Genomic DNA, 13697 nt, shown 5'->3' with positions numbered 1-13697 from the left:
CCTGGAGTGAATAAATACAGCTGCAAGAGAACACAACAATGTGAGAGTGTCAAAAATGCTAAGTGGGATGACACATCGCCATCCCCACTGGAATTAGCTTTTTATTCAACAACAAAACCGTACAAGAATATATGGTTAAAAAGATGAAAAAGCACTGAATTTACAGATTATGACAAGGATTAAAAAAATGAATACACGTAAGATATGTGACATGTATGTATTGTTGAGCTTAAGACACACAAACCGATTGAGGTGGTGCAGTGGTTAGTACACTGGACTTGCATTTGGAAGGACGATGATTGAAACCCGTGTCCAGCCATCCTGATTTAGGTTTTCCGTGATTTCCCTAAATCACTTCAGGCAAATTCTGAGATGGTTCGTATGGAAAGACTCCCTTCCCCATCCTTCCCTAATCTGATGGGACGGATTACCTCGCCGTTTGGTCCCCTCCCTCACATCAACCAACCAACCAATGACATACAAGCAGAAAATGCAACAATGTAACACAGCCCCCCTGCCCCTTACATTGTGGGGCACCCAGAATGTCTTAATATTTAAATGTGACCAGTCAACTGGCTCTTGTATTGGTCAGATACTATAGTGGCAGCAAATATGTCAGCTATGGTACAGGTGTAGCCTATCTTCCGGCTGTGAAGCAGAGTTGGTTGGTGCCAGGAAGTGTGATCCTATAACTCTGGACTGGTTGTGGCGTGAGGTGTTGGTGATGTCTGGGACATTGAGCAGCAGATAGTGGTGCAATGATATTTTAACTGCTGCACTGATTGTGAAATTTCTGCCTTGGTTCACAGTGGCGACAGCAGTAAATAATCCGTCAGAATGTATAGAGGATCACAATAAACCATTTCACCCCTGGACACACCAGTGTCAGGTCTGAATGACACCTAGAGAACTAAGGAAGTGCCGCTGTCGACTTTTGGTGGTCACTCATTAATGTCGCCTTTTGAGTTCTGTGCCATGCTCTACCAGGCAATTAGTGTCAGGATGGTAGCTAGTTATGTGGTGTCACTGAAAGGTGTGAAGTTTCGGCAGTTCCTCAAGCTGTGTGGTTTTAAACTGGTGACCTTGATCAGAAACGTCTTTACAGTAGCGCCAGCTGAGACATCAGCAATTGGAATTGCCTCCATCCATCATGTATATCTGTCCATGGCCATGATCAAATAACTGTATCCATCTGAGGATGGAAGAGGGCCAATCAGGTCGATGTGTACATGGGTGAATCTGACTGGTGCGCCCTGAAATTTATCTTGACATCAACATGTACATAATGATCCATTTTACTCTGTTGGTACAGGATGCAAGAATGAGCCCATCCATGTGCATTCTTCTGCATGGGAGGTCAAACAAAGCAGTCTGTAAGTGAACTCATCAGAGTTGGCCTGTGGATGACATAAGCTGTGGACACTGTAGAAGTCTGTCTTATGGAATTTCTGCAAAATGTAAGGATTTACCTTGTTCCAAGAGATGTCACACCACAGCTTTAACTTTGAGTTTGGCACAGTAATCTGATAAAGTTGTAATCCTGTAGACAGATCGTTCAACAGCTGTCATGACTGTGGGTCCATGGTCTGCTCTAAAGTGAGCTCCTTGTAGTCTACAGTCTGCGCCACACCACAGATGTGAGAGAAGTAATCAGCTACTAAATTTTCAGAATCTTTTATGTGGTGAATTTCTGTTGCGAAATGGCTTAAAAATTCAATAGATATTCAAATAGAGAGGTCGCGAAAATCGTAACAGTTCTTCTTTACCATGGGGTCACACTGTAAGCATGTCATCAAGACCTGTGTTTATGTTCTCCTGCATCAACTGCCTCCACCTCAAAATCTTCCATAAATAAGTTTGCTAACCAAGAGGAGAGAGGACTACTCATGGCAACACTATCAATTTGCTCAAATTATTCACTATTGAATAAAAAGTTTTACTACTGTTTTAGCCCCATATATAAAACCTGTCACCCTTATTCATTGGACTTAAAGTGTGTGAGGTAGAGTGATTGTGTGGGTCAATGCAGGTGAGGTGGGAGTGAGCTATTGAGTGACATTTTATAGATTTCCTTCTCAAGTGTGACAACAATTACAGCCATTTTATCCATATTTAATATGACTAAGGGCGCTGGAAACCTTGACTCTGAGTACCTGTAAACTCCATCCACCCAACCACACCTCCCCCCCCCCCACACACACACATCTTGAATAAAAAGTAGAGAATGGTGCTGATGAAACAGCACTGGAATATTAGCTCCGAACTTACTTTGGATGAGTGATAATGACTCCCTGAGAGTGAGATGACTTGGAAACTTCCTAAAAAGTCCAATTCACTGAGTCATCAGACAACGGACGCCAACATCGCTTACAGAATTATGTAATGGTAACTTTTCTTTGTGAATTTTTGGAAGATCATATAATCTCAGTGGAATAGAGGAGGGAGGTCTTCCAGAACAGGAAAAGAATTTACTGACACCAACATTTTTTTCTGCTCTCTCTGTGGGGGTCTTTATCAGTCTTCTGGTATGTTCATTCATTCAAAAAGCTCTAAATCTTATAGTGATGGATCTCCTGTGACAATAACACAGTGGCGTTTCCCTTATCTGCTGGAAGGACCACTGTGTGATCTTGTCATAGCTTGTGTCTCGTCATCCTTTCCATGGAGGAAATATTACTCTTCTGAGGCGAGCTCTTGTAAGTGCATGACATGTTTCACACCTTATTCCCTCTGTTGCGACACGGTGAAGAGGTCTAACAGCTCTGATAAAATCAGTTAAAGGCAAGGTTATAGGGTAGGTGTGAAGTCCAAGCCTTTCAAAAAAACGTACAGTGTCAAGTTGTCGAAAATCTTATCTACAAAGTTGAACATGGAGCTCCAAAAATATATCTTGTAGTGACGGTGCTGCATCTTAGTAGAAATGGTTGTAATGATAATGGTGAATCAGAGGCTAATAAATGCCCCTGATCTGACACTAGTGATACTGAAGGTGTGAATCTAAGATGACTTTTCTATGTGCGTCTCTGCATGTGTGTGTGTTCCTTGTGTATGTAGCTGCAATCTGATGATGGATTTCTTTTGTTGCAGATTGGAGTGTGCCGTCCCCCTAACGCTGGTCAGTACGCTAGAGGATCTTATGGAGCTAATTGGCGCTTCAGAGGATGGTGGATGGTTTGGAGCCGACCAACCAAAAGCTTTAACAGGCGATATTATAATCGTAATACTAATTTGGTTATCTAGTGTAATGTTTTTTTCTGTTTCTTGTAGAATTTTTCGATGATATTGTGTCAATGGGAATGGATGAAGTCCAGTCAAACCTTGTGAATGTGCACTCTCAAAGTATAGTTGCACTACAACCTTAGATTGAAGTTGAGACAATGGCCAGTCCATCTGCATCAGAGGTCGAACTAAAGGAGCCGATGCCTTAGTTGAGGATGACACCTGTTGTCAAGGGGCAGATATGTGAATAGTAATTCATTTTCTCTATCCTACAATAATAATTTTTTACACTTGCATTCATTGCTAATTAGGTTTTTTTGTTCGTTTCTAGATGCATTCAGTAGTGATTTGGCTATGAGGTAATGGATTGGTGACTCAGCCACAGATATCTAACTGAGTGGCTCATGGTACCATCCTCCGTCGTGAACTCATGGGTAATGACGCCAGTCGTCAATGGATGGGTATGTAAGTAATGGCGCTACATTTTTTCCTCTTTCACAATAATAACAATTTTCACACTCTTGCATGCATTGCCGATGAAATTTTTTTCCTAGGTGCACTTGATAATAACATAGCAACGAATGAGATGACCCTAGATCCCTGCACAGTATTGGATACACCAGTGTAACAAATGATGATGATGATGAGGTGCTGACATCTCAGTGGATAATATTTGGACACCAATGATTTGATACTTAGTGCTACATATTATTATAATTGTTGTTACAGACATCTGCCTTTTCTCTTACAACCACGTTACTTACCAATTTCGCTTTCCCAGCTTTGCAGGAATGATGGAAGTGTCCACAGGTGGGCTTGTGCCAACAACACCATGACCATATTCGTCTATGATGCATTTGCCATAGCCATCAATGCCTTATGTTGGCGATCGACGCTCTGCTTGCCAATACTTCATTCACTGTGCTCGCCAGTTTTCATTCACTGTGATTCCCAATTTTCATTCACTGTACCTTGGACCTTCTCAGCATCAGATACCGCCTCGACATCGACCACCGCCTCTTCCTGGACCATACTGACATTGACCATCATGTAGCCCCACACCTAGTGGCAGCACTCATCCTTTTCTTTTAATAAGTACCATGTAAATCGTGCACCCTCACTGGACTACTCTGTGGTCGCTAGTGCTTTTTGGGACTGGACCTCACTAACTCACAGAGACAACTCTAACTCAGGCTACCGAAATCCTGCCACTTTCCTTAATGCATGCCTACCCATTCAAAAAAGCAAGCTTCCCAGAATCGTCAACGGCACACGCTATCCCGCCATTAACTGCAGATTAGTTCTATGTTGCGTGCAAGTACATGGTGACGAAAAAAAACATTGTCTACATTTGGAGGGAAAATGGTGTGATGGGACAGGGCGAGTCAATAGAGATTCAGAACGTTAACCAGTAATGTCATATTGGGCCATTTTTCCAAAATGCAAGAAAGAGGGTCCAGTAAGACATTCAGCCATGAGCTCTTCCCCCATATGGACTTAGATGTCTGTGACCCAGTAAATGGGGGACCACTTTCATCTTTCTTCCAAAAGATATTTCCGCTAGAGAAGGATCTATTAATGTCCAGAATCCATATGAGGGGGATGAATTTTGCTATACTTGGTCACTTATGGGTTGCTATAGAAATTATCCAAAAATGCAATGCTTACGAGTGAATAACACACATCTAAAGTATGTGAGCATCATAGCTTCAGCAACAATCTCATTCTACATTAAGCTCCAGAAACTACCAACATTTGAGCGGCAGAAATCAGATTACAGAGTTCATGTTTATGAAATGGCAGCAGATGATAGCAAGCTAGAAGTCGACCTGGGCACACTTTTAAGAATGAAAAAGATGTAAATCATAAACCAATTTGACCCCTCTTCTTTTCCAAAGTAGCCGAACACTGCCTCAAAACACATAGTCTTTGTTATTCTCCAAGAGTGACGAAGAACACTAAGTCTGGATCAAAAACATTTCCCACCTACTTTCCTCTCAATTGCGTAAAGACGAGCATTAATGGCGTTTTGTGGTTGATATCTCAACTCTTTTACTAAGATTGAGTATTCCGCAAGGCATCTAACTCATTGCTGTAGCCAAGAACTAGTATATTTGGAAATGCCTAACAAGGCAAGCAAGTTCTTAGAGTTTACGAACTCCCACCACAAGGAGCGTTGTCCTTTCACTGTATATGCGGATTTCGAGTGCCCGCTAGCTCCTTTGGTGCGTTGTGAAGGTCGCCACACTGCCTCTCATGCTGGCTTCACATAATGGCTAATACTATAAGTGGTTATGAATCGTGGTGTATGCTCGTATTTCTCTAACATCAACCATTTCGATTCTTATGTCAGATATAATGGTGTGAAATGATGGCTCACTGAGCACTTGTGCAGCATGTTGATGATATTTATAGTAAAAACATTCTGATAACTATACTGCAGGAGAGTAATGCTTTATATGAGCATCTTATTTGTGGGCTGCTGCTGGGTAGCCACGTAGAGATAATGACTGCCATCGAACGAGGAAGTTCCGTGTGCAGGAACTTAAAATACCAGCTCCAACAATATGTATCCATCATCACCCATAATTTGAGTGGGTGTGATGCTCGCTTTCTTGTTGAGCACTTGGATGATTTGGGTGTGGAAAATGATAAGGTCTGTGTTGCAAATGATGAACTGCATTTAATTTTATCAAATCACTTTAATAATAACACTTTGCCTCCTGGATTAGTTACGTTTCATGCATGTGTCTCTTCTGAAACTTGCTGAGAAACAGTGGCAGCCGGTGAATGTACATTTTGGCGTTCACAAATTTTTGGACTCAGATCAATCTGAATGTGTGAAATAGCATCTGCTGTATAACACTTATGACTACTAACGAATTTACACAACTGCGGCCACTGCTAATAGTAATAATAATAGTAGAAATTATAAATAATAATAATGCTGAACTTTTGATGTGGTTCTTGCCAAATATAGCAAAGGAGCTACGTTTACTCTTTAAGAAATCTGGAAAACAGAAAAAATCCCATGGGAATGGAAAGTTGACTTGATACACCCATTCCACAAAAAAGGTATAGACAGGAGGTAAACAACTACAGAGGAATCTATACTGCCAATACCGTACAAAGTATTTTCCAAGATTTTGTTAAGCAGAATAGAAACAGCAGTAGACAGTCATTGAGGTGAATATCCAGTTGGTTTTAGGAAAAGAAGTCACGCTCAGAACAAATACTTAATCTCAAGTCAATGATTCTCCACAGATTACTTAATTCAAAGGATACTGTAGTTATCCTCGTGAATTTAAAAAGGCTTTTGATTCTGTTGACAGATAAACTATAGATAAAATAATTCGACAATTTGGCGTAAAGCCTAAACTGGCAAACATAATCCATGATCACTGATACAGTCTTTGAAGTAAAATCTATGGGAGAAATTTCACAGCCTTTCAAAATAAAAACAGGTGTATGACAAGATGATGTAATATCCCAATTCTTTTCAATAGTGTGTTACATTAAACAGTGAGAGTTTGGAACTCAACATCTCACCTATAAGATTAGGAAGAGAAAGCAAAATGATCGAAATCAACTGTCTTGCATTTGCAGATGATTTTGCTATACTCTCCGAAAATGTGGCATCTGCTATCACAAATAAATTTCCTGCAATAAATGTCCAGCAGAACTGGTTTAAGAATTACTGCAGAAAAAACAAAATTTGTAACAAACATTAAGGATACTCCAAAACCCCTGAAAACATATTAGCCAAATAGAGAGGGTAAAAAAATCCAGCATCTATGGAGATAATCCAAGAAAATGCTTTGGAAAAATTTGCAATACAGGAGAGGTTGCATAGAATGGGAAGAGCATATAGTATCGCTAAATAATCACACAATAAAAAGTGCCCGTCCAAAAATGTAAAAATAAGGCATTACAACACAGTAGTGAAGCCAGAATGCCTATGTGCAAGTGAATACCTGACATTACACTATAATTTAAATAAATTAGAAGTACTATATAGAAAGAAGAATAATGAAGAAAATGTTAGACCCACAAAACACAGCAGAAGATTGGAAATTACAAAGTAATGCTGAAATATACCAAATATAGAAAATAATTCAAACGTAATGAGAAAAAGAAGACCCATGTTTTTTGGATACTTATTTCCAATGACAGACAGTATATTCACTAATAAAATTTTCAAATATTTGAGGGATAAGAGGTCCACAACAAGCTGGGTCAACAAAGTAAAAAAGGATTTGGAAAGAAACTATGTAAAAACAAAAGACACAAACAATAGAGAAGCCTTTCGCAAAAAAGTATTGATAATGGAAGAATTCCAAGGCAGGGCAGCTAGAAAGACTGGTTGAAAATTGTCTGAAGACAGAAAGAAGAATCATAATAAACAGATGAAAGCATAGTGGAAGAAAAGAACAAAGAACTGAAATTGAAATGTGCTTTTCAAATGGTCTATTCACAGTAAAATAATAATAATAATAATAATAATAATAATAATAATATGCATAATGTGAAAGAAAGACTTGCTTTTGTGAAATTTTGTTGTTTTGTACATAATCAAGTAGAGTTTACGGCAAGAATTAAGTAATATATAATCTTTCACTACTCTCCATTTCGTCAGCCAAATATTAATAGTACTAACATTTTATCACTCATCAAGTCTCCGTTTCTGAAGTAGGTAAACGTCATAATCTGTTATGAAATATCCTATCCTTCCATATAGTCCACATAAAAGTTATATTAATACATGTTACACTGCACTTTAGGTACCCATTAAACAGAGAAAAACGTAATGCAGCATGACTGACATTGCCTATTTCTAAAGAAAATTCATTCTAGATCACTCTATGATTGTATTTAGTATGATTCACAAACTTTTTTTTCCACTACAAGCACTGCTAATGCCGAAAGCCTGTCGTCTGTCATTGTGTTTAGCAGATGGGTTTTTATCCTTTTCATTATTGAGGAATACTGTTCAGGTTCAACTTTGTAATAGGAGTCGTTATAATTATCCTCATTGGTTCAAATAACTGCGGAAATGTGTCTAGATCCAAGTTGTTGTCTAATAGAAGCTACAGCAAGTAGCAGCTCCTCCTGGGCATTGAAAGTCTTTTCTGCTGTAGAGTACTTCTACTTACACTCTCAGTTGCACCTTCGATAGCAATGGGTAAGTTTCAACAGTAATGTCAAGTTCTCTCTCAGGAAAATTTGTCTCTACAATGTGCTCACGTCTAATAATTTTGATGCTAAAATGTGACTTGTGAATGAAAATCTTTCATTCACATGACTTATTATGGTGTCACAAGCTTCCTTCGCATCTGCTTCTTTGTTTTCTAATTTTCTTTTCTTCTGAATTTGTTCTTCACAAGATGACGAAATTTCTTCGATAGCAGTATTTCATATTCTAACCCCTTCTTCAGACTCCAATTAATATGGTATAGCAGTTATTGCCTCAAGATTCCATTGTTATAGTTTGCTGAAGAGTATATCTGCACATGGCATGACCCTATGAAAAAATTCCAGCCAAAATAAGAACTCAGAGTCTTTCAAATTGGAGAGAAGGCCATAATTTCTCTTCTGGTTTTGTCATCTGCACGATCAGAGAGAGTAATTTCTTCTAAACTCTCGATCATACATTTATTGTTCTCTTCAACTTTGCTGATTGTCCGAATGTTAAAGACCGATCTTGTAACCACTATCCATGATAGTCTAGTTTACACAACTCTATCTAACACACTTGTTCTCTGTAATGACTGGGAGAAAAAGCTGGAAAGCCAGAAAGCTTAGAAAAAATATTCCAGCAGATTTGTTTATAGATACAGCTTTTTGCAGGATCACATTAAATTGATGAGCATGGCAGTGAACGTTATTAGCCCTAGGATATACTTGCTTAATCTTTGCCTGAACACAGTTAATGCCTTTTATGGAAATGATTAACATCCAGTAGTATGCCTTAATGTCTATCAGCAGGTTTCCTGACTACAGGTAAATGAAACCATCTAAACTGGTGCACTCTCCTGTTAGGAATACAAACAGCACTGTGCTATCTCCTTTCCTTCTTTCCATGTGGATACTTTTGCATTATGGAAGTTATTATCTTGAGTAACGTCTAAGCATCCTGTGCGTCAGGGTTAAACAAACCCCAAAATCTCTCCACAATAATGCTATGAAGTTCGTATCTATACATAATCACCAGTTGTTGCGTTCTGTTATTTTGCCAACCGCTATAGCCAAATAATGCACATTTAAAATTTCTTGCATTACTATTCCTCTGCATACACTTAGCATACAATCCAGAAATTCGTGTTGAACTGTTTTGCAAAATCTTTAAATACAGCTGCAGTTTCTAAGTATTCCTTCATTGAGCTGACAATAGCACCTACTAAATTTACAAGCCCATGAAACACTCCTGGGTTTTCTGAATTTTCTATTTCATTGTGACCAAATAAAGCCATCTCAAATGCTCCACAAAATTTTATGCAGTGTATTAACCTGGAGAGGATATGTCTATTCCCCATTCACTTGCTCATTATGTTTCCTGACAGACTGTCTCCTTATGCTGTCAAGCCGAGTACTTCACCAAGCACTGAGAGTACAATGTTTGCATTTTTGTGCAAGTGGGAGTTTTCGTGCTTCTTTATTTTTTCAGACAAATGTACAAGATCCCTAACACCTGTATTAGTACACAAATTAACTTCTGGGCTGAAAATCAGTTACACAAAACACTACAGTGCCCGCCTTATGTTGCACCCACACAACTGCTTGTGCTTATTGTACACTTCTTCGTCAAATGTTCGTTTGTAGTCACGCTTATTTGATTTTGTCACATTCTCAGTCAATAGATCTGGACTGTGGGCCCTAATTCCTTTGCAGCTAACTTGTCCTGGTAATTTGGTTTTGTGTTAGCTCTTAAAACCGACTTAACAGAGTTCATCTTGACATTGCATACGAAAGGCGATTCACTATTTCGTGTCTGTACTGCCGTTTTTGGAAAAGATTAAATTCCGGTAGTAGTGCCTTAATGTCTATCAGCATGGTCACCAGATTACAGGTAAATGAAACCAACCAAACTGGTGTATTCTCCTGTTAGGCATACAAAAGGATTACTGTGTGATAAAATGCGAAACTTAATGTACTGTACCTCATCCAGAAACTCACGAAATAGGTTTTTCCCTCAGTATAATTATAACATATACTGATGTCCGATTTAAATGTACTGTGTACCGAGTGAATTGGCTTATCTGACGAATGTGCTACCACCTAACGGAATTTACACCAGCTGCCAAGCGAATGGAAATACAGTGTGCTACCATTTAGTGGCATTTACATAAACTTGGGGTTGAGTGATAAGGCCAAGCTGTGCATGCCATGAGCTGTGCATGTTGTTTACCTGATCCCCATGCATTAGGCCCATAAGACAATTACGTCATGCCAGTCACCCATGGGCGGAATCTCTTTAAAACATGCACAACTGAAGGCATGTTGGCATCCCCGATGCCAAGTTTCACAGAGTCTAGAGGAGTAGCAACGTGGCATAGTCCAATACATTTAAGTGCCGTATGTTTCAGATAACTGCATGTATATTATGTTTAACAGTATTCAATGCAAATTAACCAATAAATCAGTAAGGTATCAAAAGTCTGGGTGTTCAGATGCTCTTGTGTCCTTATACAGCAGTCGCCACTGATTAATAGTAGAGGATGTGGAAAGCAAAGAGAACCCCCAATGTTAAAGATCCACAGACATCCCAAGCATCAGCAGTAAACGAAGTCAGGATCTTCTTTAAAATTTTCCAGAGATAAAATAGTCCCCCAATCGGATCTCCAGTTGGGGACTGCAAAGGATACAGACAAGGTGAAGAAAACCAATCGCTATTTTAAAATAGCCACTTGGAATGTGAGAACAATGCTACAGTTTAGCAAACTAGAAAACCTAAAACTTGAAATGGAACAACTGGAAATCATACGCTTGTCATATCAGAGATGAGATAGCCCCAATCAGTGGACTTCTAGTCTGGAAAATACCGAGCCATTCACACTGGAACTAATCAAAACAAGCCTGAAATGTGAGAGGAGTTGAAGCAATTTTAAGAAAAAAACACTACCTCATTTGTCAATGTATATTTGCAACGCAGCTGTAGAACAACACTAGTCAAACTAGAAAGCAAACCAGAGGACACTGTGATAATAGTGTAAAGTTTACATACTGATGTCCAAAGAAGAGGATGTGGTAGATGACGAAATATACGAAGACATAAGTAAAGTGACAGGATATATTAAGTGAGATGAAAAATTGATTGCCATGGGTGAGTGGAATGCAAGTGTGGATGAAGAATCACAAGAGAGGACAGTGGGCAACTATGCACTTGGAAGAAGAAGCAAAGCCCGACTAATAGAGTTCCACTCCAGGCACCAATAAATTGTGCGCTTTTCCAATACAACAAGCGAAGAAGATACACCTGGAAGGCCCCAGGAGACTTAAGGAGACAACATTTCGAACACATTTTAGTGAAATAATGTCTTAAAAACCAATACAAGACTGACAGAGCTATCCATCTGCTGATATAGACAGGTCCACAGCGTGGTTGTGACGAGAAGTTCATTCATATTCAGATGTGTGAAGAAAAAGATTGTAAAACAGAAATGGGAAATAGAAAAACTGAAAACTGAGGGACTTGCAAGGCATTTAGCACAAGAAACAAACAAAATAACTAAAAAATTATAACATGGCAGAGTAAAAGGAAATTGAGGACGAATTAAATCTGTTATATAGAAATCACCAAAAAAGGTAGTTGGAAAAACTAAACCTAAAAACAGGAGGAAACAGATTTCAGCAGGTGTTATTCAGTTTATTAAAAAGGATGAAATGGAAAACCTGAATACAGAAGATCAAGAACCTTAATCTGTAGGGAAGCTAAGAAGCCGAAAGGAAATTTTCTTGAGGAAATGAGGAGGGAAGTGGAAGAAAATATGCGAAATGGAGGAACTGATATAATCTACAGAACAGCAAAGAAACTTTTTAGCAAATGCAAAATAACAGACTCAGTTACAGCAGATGATGAGGAGGGAAAAATGTTATTTGATGAAGACTTGGTGAAGAAATGGAAAGAACACATTGCGAAATCGTATGACAGAACACCTTTAAAAGAAGATGTCATAGGAAAAGAAGGGGAATAGATGAAAAAGGAGATGACATTCTGCAAGAAAAATATGGAAAGCTCTTAAAGATCTATAGGACCATAAAGCAAATGGTATTGATAACATTTCTGCTGAACTAATCAAAAATGTTGGTGACATCATGAAAATGATGCTGCTGAAACTGATTAGGTCAATCAATTTAGGAAGGTATTAGGAACAAGAGAAGCAATTCTGGAACTGAAACTTCTTATTGAAAAGCTAATACAGAAAAATAAACCAACTTATACTACTTTTCTATACATGGGCCGGCCAGAGTGGCTATACAGTTCTAGGCGCTACAGTCTGGAACCACGAGACCACTACAGTCGCAGTTTCGAATCCTGCCTCGGGAATGGATGTGTGTGATGTTCTTAAGTTAGTTAGGTTTAAGTAGTTCTAAGTTCTAGGGGACTGATGACCTCAGAAGTTGAGTCCCATAGTGCTCAGGGCCATTTGAACCATTTGTATACCTGGAAAAGGCATTTAATAATGTTACCTGGAAAGAGATGTTCAGAGTGTTGAAGAAAGTAGGTCTAAAATAATGACATGCTGGTGGTACACAGTTCTATAACAATGAAATGTTGTGATCAGTAATTTGCAGCAGGAACTAGAAGGAAAAGACATGAGACAAGGATCTGCTCCTTCTCCTCTTATATTCAATTCTTGAATCCAGGAAGATATAGAACAAGTTCATGAAACTGCTAAGGTGGTGTTCAAAACTGATGTGCAGAAGAGAGATTTGCTACATTATGCAGATGATATTGGTGTTATCATGGAGACGAAAGAAAGTCTGGGGGAGGTCCTCAGCACAACAGAAAGTATTTTCTGCAGTCAGCGTTGTATGAGAATAAATACGTGAAAGACTAAAGTAAAGGAATGTAATGCTGAAGAAGACTATGAAGCTTTAAGAATAGGGACTGGAAGAGATGAGCTGGAGGTGACAGAGCAATTTACCTATTTGGGAACCTGGATCACAAGGATTGGTAGAAGACAGAAAGAAATTAGAAGCAGAATACAGCAGGGTAAAATTGTATTTAAGCCGAGAAAGAATTTACTCACCAGCCAGAACATCTGTCTGAAAATAAAGAAATGAGTCATGAAAGAATTTGTTTGGAGGGTGGCTCTATATAGGTGTGAAACTTGGACAATAGGAAAACAAGAGAGATGACGGCTAGAGGCCCTGGAGATTTGGTGCTACAGAAGGATGATGAAGATCTGTTCGAAAAACAGAGTTACCAATGAAGAGGTGCTGAGAAGAGTGCAGGAAACCAGATGTCTGTGGAGACA

This window comes from Schistocerca gregaria, chromosome 5 (assembly GCF_023897955.1).
Source record: "Schistocerca gregaria isolate iqSchGreg1 chromosome 5, iqSchGreg1.2, whole genome shotgun sequence".
NCBI classification, from domain to species: domain Eukaryota; kingdom Metazoa; phylum Arthropoda; class Insecta; order Orthoptera; family Acrididae; genus Schistocerca; species Schistocerca gregaria.
Note: the sequence above shows the minus strand (reverse complement) of the source record.